The 7,780-nt window shown below is 44.5% G+C and overlaps 1 long non-coding RNA gene across 1 annotated transcript; it reads left to right on the top strand.

The window, feature by feature from the left end:
- The first annotated feature begins 715 nt into the window (after positions 1-715).
- On the top strand, positions 716-3,244 carry LOC136542480 (uncharacterized). The gene is made up of 6 exons (XR_010780706.1): positions 716-790; positions 2,084-2,191; positions 2,445-2,512; positions 2,607-2,673; positions 2,798-2,908; positions 3,025-3,244. It is a non-coding gene; the product is annotated as an uncharacterized lncRNA (long non-coding RNA).
- Positions 3,245-7,780: the final 4,536 nt, after the last annotated feature.

The raw sequence follows: 7,780 nt of genomic DNA, 5'->3' as shown, positions 1-7,780 counted from the left end.
GGTGAGCTGCAGCGGCGTGACAGTGACAGTGCATAGGGCGAGCTGCAGCGTCACGTGCGGTGAGCTGCAGCGTCGGGACGGCGAGAGAGCGTGGGGCGAGCTACAGCGTCACGCGGGGTGAGCTGCAGCATCGGGATGACGAGAGAGCACGGGGCGAGCTGCAGCGGTGGTTTGTCTGGTTTCGACGAACTCTGTCGCCGTGTCGAAGGAACACCTGTAGCAGTAGCAGAGAAGCGGGCATGCATGCATTATTGTCACTTGTGATTTGTGCTAACACATCTTGAATTCTGTTGATTGTGATTTGTGCTAGCACACATCTGTTATTTGTCCTTGTCCTTTCATAGAAAAAATTGTCTCTTGTGATTTGTGCTAACACATCTTGAACTTTGTTAATTGTGATTTGTGCCAACACACACCTCTTATTTGTCCTTGTTCTTTCATAAAAAAATTATCCTCTTATGATTTGTGCTAACATATTTTAAACTTTGTTAATTATGTTTTGTACCAACACACACCTCTTATTTGCCCTTATCCTTTCATATAAAAAAAATTGTCTCTTGTGATTTGTGCTAACACATGTTGAACTTTGTTAATTGTGATTTGTGCCAACACACACCATTTGTCCTTGTCCTTTTATAGAAAAAATTATCTCTCGTGATTTGTGCTAACACATCTTGAAATCTGTTAACATGTTACATAACTGAACCCTTGATCTGTCAGACCTTTTATTACAGAGAAGAGGCAGTCTGCAGCTAACCGGATCAGAGAGAAGTACCTTGACAGAATTCCAGTAAACTTCTACCCTCCTATATGCATTGTTTTTTGTTTGTGTTAATTTACTCAAAATTCTAAAATCTTCTCTGTCAGTGCGTCCGATCTACAGCTTGGCCACGCTCTGCTGCTGCTGCATGCTCCCGGGCATGTGAATAGACTGCTATAGATGCTCTGAACATATAGTATCTCCTCAGGCCTATCCACTAATGAATTAGTGGCGTTCATTGTTCTTGTCCATAATAGTCGCAGTGCTCTGTTCCTATTAATTTGTTATATTCATGAAAAATAAATAAAACATTTAGTTACTTAATAATTGCAACCAGCAATGCTGTAAATTGCAATTATTGAGCACTGCAATTTTAGTGTTGATGATATGCAATATGTCCCTTTTTACTTTTAGGGGTTGACTATTAGTAAAGAAATCATTCTTCCACGAGAATCCTTCCAACTTTTTTGATCTGGGTGGTGTGTAGTGGGTTGTACATGGTATAGTTGAACTGAGCGGTTTGGGATTCATAGTTTGTCTGTTTTCCATATTTTCTACAATTGTATAATGTCTTACTGGGCCATAACTTTTTCTTTGTTTATTGTGATTTGTGCTAGCCCACACCATAGTTAAATTAGTAATAATACTAGTACTTTTCTAATAGCCAGAGGCAAATCATTTCTCCCTTTCATTACTAAAGCTGCACTTGCACGACCACTGTTCGCCTAAACAATCATTTAGCCCGTTTAAATACCGTGTAAATGCTACACGGTGGTCCGCCGTTTCTGTTTAATCACCCGTTTACCCTATTTAATTGGCCGTTTAGCCCGTTTAATGGGACGTTTTGCCCGAATAATGGCTAAACGGTAGGTGACCGACTGTTTACCGTTTAGCGATTAGGAAAACACTGTGCACGGCAATGCTCAGTATTTTAGCTCTTCAAAGTTGATAGCAGAGGCAGAAGTGTCCTTCAGTATTGCTTTTGCTGTGTTGTTTAAGTTCTGTAGCCGTATGCAAAGCTAACCTGCGCTTTATATATAGTTTACTACCATGTTTCAGAGATTTCAGGCTACATCCCTCAATAATAATTTAACTAATTCTTGGTAGGAGGCTGTTAGAGATTTTAGACATTTATCTTCGGTGCTTGTCATAGATCTGCTAGATTTCTATATATTTATCTTCCTATAGAAAAAATTGTTAGTTGTGATTTGTCCCGACACATTTTAGAAATTTGCTAGTACAGGATGATTGAGTCCTGCACTGATGAAATGTAATAGTTTAATTTATTTTTCTTTCTTTCTGACATGTGCTATAATTTGGTAGGTTGATCGAGTCCTGTACTCATCAGTTGTATACCCTCACAATTATGGTTTCATTCCAAGGACTCTTTGTGAAGACAATGACCCAATGGAAGTGTTGGTTTTGACGCAGGTTAGTCTTCCTTCTTCCACTTGTCTTTGTCTTGTGGGGGGCATCTGTGAAGAATGTAGAGTATTCACTTTTTGGATTACAACGTCCTTGTTTCTGTTCAAGGATAGCTAACATTAGTTCTCTTGTAGACACATTCTCAGACAGTTAGACTGACTAGCTGCTCTATTGTTGAGTCAATTGCAGTTATTTGTGAACGAATTTTGTGATATCATATGAGGAGTGTCATGACCTTGTGATGATTTATCTCATGCAGGAGCCTATTATTCCTGGTTCGTTCCTCTCCGAGGAAGAGCAATTGGCCTTATGCCCATGATTGACCAGGTATTTCACGTTAGACACTATTTGAGGTAGAGGGAAAAGAACAACCCTGCTTTTACTTCGTTTCTAATTATGGGTATCTGTTGGGTGTTGTCAGGGTGAAAAAGATGACAAGATAATAGCAGACTGCTGATGATCCTGAATATCGTCACTACAACTATACAGTGAGTTGTCTCCTCACTGCCTATAAGAGATCAAGCGCTTTTTTGAAGACTGTATCCTGCTTAATTCATCTACTGTCATCTTACTACACATGCTCAATTATATTTGGGACAATCATATCTACAGGTATAAGCTTCCTTAGCGATATATCCTAGACAACAAAAATGAGAACAAAGAGGTTGTTGTCGATGCATTCTTGCCTACGACCACAGCTCGAGAGGCCATTTAGTACTCCATGTAAGCTCAGCACTTTCCCTACTAATTTTCCATTTAGTACTTAGGGAATCCTCATGACTTATTGATTTGTACTAATTAAACTATGGTCTTTTCATTGGTGATGTGATCATTCTTAGGGCCCACATTGATAAGCAGCTTGGATTAGTGGTGTAGATGTCGTCCAAGCTATTTAGTTACCTAGTGATTTATTAAGGTGGATTATGTATTTATATACATATACAGTATAATTGCAATAACAATATGTAGTATTTACACTATTTGAAATGTGCAATTTTTGTATTCTTGTTTTGTAATATTTTAAGATGATATTCATTGTGCATTTTTTCACCGATAACATCTCATTATGTGTGAGTAAATATTTTGTGTCAGTAGTAATTTCATCAATATAATGCATTACACTTAATTTGCATATAAGATTGTGCAAAATCTAGCGGCATCTGAAATAGTAATTGGGTGCTCTTAGTTAATTTTGATTTGTGGCAGAGTTTCTTTCTGCAGTGGCAGAGTTGTTATTTTGTCAATAAGCTTGTACATGTGTTTACTAGGTCAATAGTTCAATTGTAGCCCAAATGAGCAAAATTTCAGTTAGCGGGTATCGGTTTGTCTGCCCGTTAAGCTTTGACGGGCCCGGTAAGGTTTGACGGGTTTGATTCGCGGACCCGTTAACACTACCTGCGTACAAAAAACAACTGAAACAGAATTTGGGCGTTGGATCCAGATCTAATGGTAAACAGAATCTATGTGCTAGCTTTTGATAAAACACATGTTTTTTATATATTACAACTCGTGTGTTATGTAGCTAGGAAACAATCATGTGCTACTTTTTGTTGAAACACATAGTTGTTGGATAGACCGATGTATTTCAGGCCATCATTTGTTACGAGGACCTCTGTGCAGTTCATCTGTGTGGGATTAATTTCTTCATTTCTTAGTTCAGAAACAGCATTGGCTGGTGCTGCTCATCATTCGTTGTCTGAAGCCTTAATGAGCTGGTGCTATTTTGTGACTGTTGTTAGTCTAAATGCACATTCAGCCATTCAGGTATTCTCCTTGGATTCGAATATTGCAGGTTACATTTGAGGCATCACTTGCTATCAGGTTTCAGGAGCAGCGGACAGTTTCGAGCCCATAAACAAGCCTCGCGATCGGATGGCCTTTACAGATCTGGATGTTTGGGCCTCTACGGAGTTGGAATTTTGGACCGGAAGCCTGTGTTTGGTTTCAACAGTGAATGGGCATACCGGGCGAACGCACGATACACTGCGATGAATGTGCCAATGCCGCTGCAAGCCTGCAAGTCTCTTGTTCCTTTTTCCTTTAAAAAAAAAAAGCCTGCAAGTCTCTGTTTCAACTTTTAACCAACGAAGCTGCAGATGTTTTTTTTAAGAAAAAACTGCAGAGTGCTGACTGCTGCAACATACAACTCGTGGATTTTTCATATGGTTTATATTTCCTTCGGCCGCTTCAGTGCGTGTTTCATAGCGCGCACGGTGCTCCCTTCCTCTCTTTTTTCCATTGACCATTGTGCGCGAGCCCGAACACTGTTTGAAACCGCGCCTCACGTGGCGTGGCAACAAAAACTTCCCTGCCTTGCTCAGAGCTCGAGTGCTTCTTCACAGCGTGTTGATTTGATTTGACCGCTGGCGCGTTCCTGGTAGCACGCATTCACGCACGCACAAGCAGAGCACGAGCACTGGTGCTCCGTTCCGCAGCGAGCCGTTTGACCCGCGTTCCTGGTAGCACGCATTCATCGTTCCTGGCAAGCACCGGCGACTACACCGAGCGTCAAACGATACTATTCTTTATTATTAGTGCGCCTCCGATGAACCGCGTACTTTGACTGTTCTGGATGCCAAGCAAGACTCACGACCTCTTCTTCGTCCGATTAGGGCAGGCACCACGCACGTCAGCAATCATCAGCCTGTTCGTTCAGGCTGCATATTTTTCACTGGCCGTCCAAATCATCGTCGCCCTCCCTGTCTCTGGCTGTGGCTGACCACATAGGCATAGCCCATCCGCTCCGGCTTCGCTTCTGAAGACAGAAGACTCCAGCCCTGGGCGTGGACTCGATTTTGGCAGGCAGGCCAAGCAGTGGCCAGTGGGTTCAGACCAGCAGCAACAGCAACTTGATGCATATCCATTAGCCGGCTACGTACTATCCTAATCCTACTACACACTGTTCCCCAATCGTTTTGGAGACCGTCACGGGTGGGGTTTCTCCTTGTCGTTATGCTGCACGGATGCTCGGGTAGGGTAGGCAGTAGGCTGGTCGCCAAAGCGCACGCACGTCTGTCCGTCGCCAACTCACGCCATGCCATGCCGTGACCGTGAGAGCAAGGCAGACAGACGACGCCGAATGCGTGCTGCCCCTGGTGCTGCAGTGTCACGGCAAAATCGCTCCGCCCCGCCAAAACAGAACTGCCACGTACGGCATAGTCGGCGTCCGTGTCGCACGACACGATCCGCCCGCCGGCTCACGGACGTAGCGAGACGGCGAGGTGTGAACGGGCGGGCCGTGGCGTCCCTTTCCCGGTGGTTCCCGCCCCATCGGCGCTTTTACGGGCAGGGGGCAGCAGTCCCGCTCGCACGGCCCGCGCCTCGCGACGGCCGACGAGACGCGGGGACATCAATGCCCGGTTCCCGTTGACGCCGACCCGTGATCGGCGATCGCTAGCATTGCTACCGCGAGTCCGCGAGCGTGTGCGTGCGACCTCCGGCGGGTGCTGACGAATCGCTTTACAGCGAAACGGGGAGGGGAGCAGTAGCACACTGCTGCTGAGTGCTGACACCGTGACACGGGCAGGAGTTGGAAAGAAATTGCAGTGATGGCCGATGAGCACGAGGAAAGTAGGGTCTAATCTCTGCCATGCTGAATTGGTGGCGGCGTTCAAATCGCGTTATGGGGCCGCTGAATGGGTGCCTAATACACAAGGTACTCCTACCATTAAGTTGGGGTTTACTCAAAGCGGAACGCGGTGTGTGAATTGTAATTAATGGATGAAAAGTGGTTAAGGCATCTTGAATGCCAAGGGGAAAAAAATGTGACCACGAAGATCATATGAAATTTAGAGGGTAGCAAGAAAAACATGAAAAAAAATATGCAAAACTGCATGTGGACTTTGCGAAGTATTGAGGATTCGAGGAAAAAATTCTATGCGACAACGCCGTGTGGTGCTCCTGTGCGACAGCCTATAGTTTCTTTAACAATTTATGCACCCATTTTTTTTTTGTTAAAAAAAGCTGCTAAATCAGAATCTTCGAAGTCCAACACGATCATCCAGAAATATCTATAAAAAAAACTCCATTATGAAAGCCTACTTAAAAGTTTTGGAGGAATTTCAGGAACTCTTGCGTTCTTAGCAAGTCCATGCATAACCAACCCACAACTAATAGGTTATTTTGTCATAGCATCAAAGTAGCTGGGCTCACTCTCACCCTTTTGCTTTGTGCTGGAACCAAGTGAAGAAACTTCCAATCGGGTAGACGCATTTTTATTTGATTTGACAATAAAATGCGCACGAGACACTCCTCTGGCAATCCCTCCACACGTTTCGTTGGAATTGGAACAGCACAGCAACGCCCCCCACTTGAGCCAGGAAATCCGTTCGCCGCTTAAACGCTGTAGCGCTACGCTTTTGCAACCATCAAAACGTCGACCTGTCCGCTATGATTAGGCAGCCAAGATTGCACGAATCCTGCGCAATGTCATTTTAAATCCCCTCACCTAACCTCCTCTTTCGTCCAATCCCCTCACCTAACCTCCTTTTTCGTCCAGTCCTCTTCACTCTTCCAACAAAGTTTCCTTCTCCCGTAAGGCCATTAAATATAGTATATAATCACCAGCAGAATCGAATTTTCCAAAAATTACGAACGAGAAGATAAAATAACAAGATTGCTATTGGACAACCGCATGTTTCACCGAGCCCCAGCAACCGGTTTTTGACCGTAGATTTCCTTCCCCTGCCATAGGCGGGCCGTGGATCCTCCTCTCCTCCTCTGATTCCTCGGCCCCGTTCGTTTGGTTTATAGGTCGTATTTTTTAATCAATGAATAGTATTTTTTTCTCGCAATAAATTAGTCAATAGTACTTTTAGCCATGGCTTATCAGTCAAGCGAACATGGCGATCACCTTGCCAGGAAATCACCTCAGCACAGCACCGCCCTCGGCGGGCGGACCCGGCTCATCACTGACTCCTCCAGGCACCGCGCACGAGATCCGCGGCGGAAGGGCCGGAGCACCCAAGGGCGGCTGCGCCCCGGGCAGCCGGGAACCGGCTCATGCGTTCCTTCGAGCGCGGCGCACGAGATCCGGGTGTACGTGTACCCTACCGCGGAAGAACTGAAGCATGCATGGACGGCGGCGGCGACGCTACTGGCGGAGGCGCCGGTCAAGATGCCCCGCGCAAGGGCGGCACAAGCGACCGCATAACTTGTTCGTGCTGCTGCTCGTCTTGTTCGTCGTCTCCCGTTCACAGATTGTTCATAATTTATATTTTTTTCTAAAATTTGTGAAAAACAATTTGACATATATTTCTCGGCTATAGAAAAAAATTGAAAAATTTGGCATATATTTGTTTGAAATCTATAGTTATCCCTAAATTACATCACTATGTTTAGTAAATTATAGTAAAGTAATCATTGTAAATATAGTAATAAGACTGTGTAAATATAGCTATAAAATAATATAAGTGTATAGAAAAAATCTGATTATTGGGAGAGGCTAAAACGATAGATTCTAAAATAAAATGAAAGCTAGAGGAGAAAAAGAAAAGAAAGACGAGAGGGGAGAAGAGGAAAGGCGTGAGCGAGGTCGTGTTTGACCACCTCCCCTTCTCCGCTCGTCACCCACCTTCCTCCGTTGCCTCCCACTCC

The sequence above is a fragment of the Miscanthus floridulus genome, chromosome 3, assembly GCF_019320115.1.
Source record: "Miscanthus floridulus cultivar M001 chromosome 3, ASM1932011v1, whole genome shotgun sequence".
Taxonomy (NCBI): domain Eukaryota; kingdom Viridiplantae; phylum Streptophyta; class Magnoliopsida; order Poales; family Poaceae; genus Miscanthus; species Miscanthus floridulus.
Note: the sequence above shows the minus strand (reverse complement) of the source record. Positions and strands in the feature narration are given on the sequence as shown.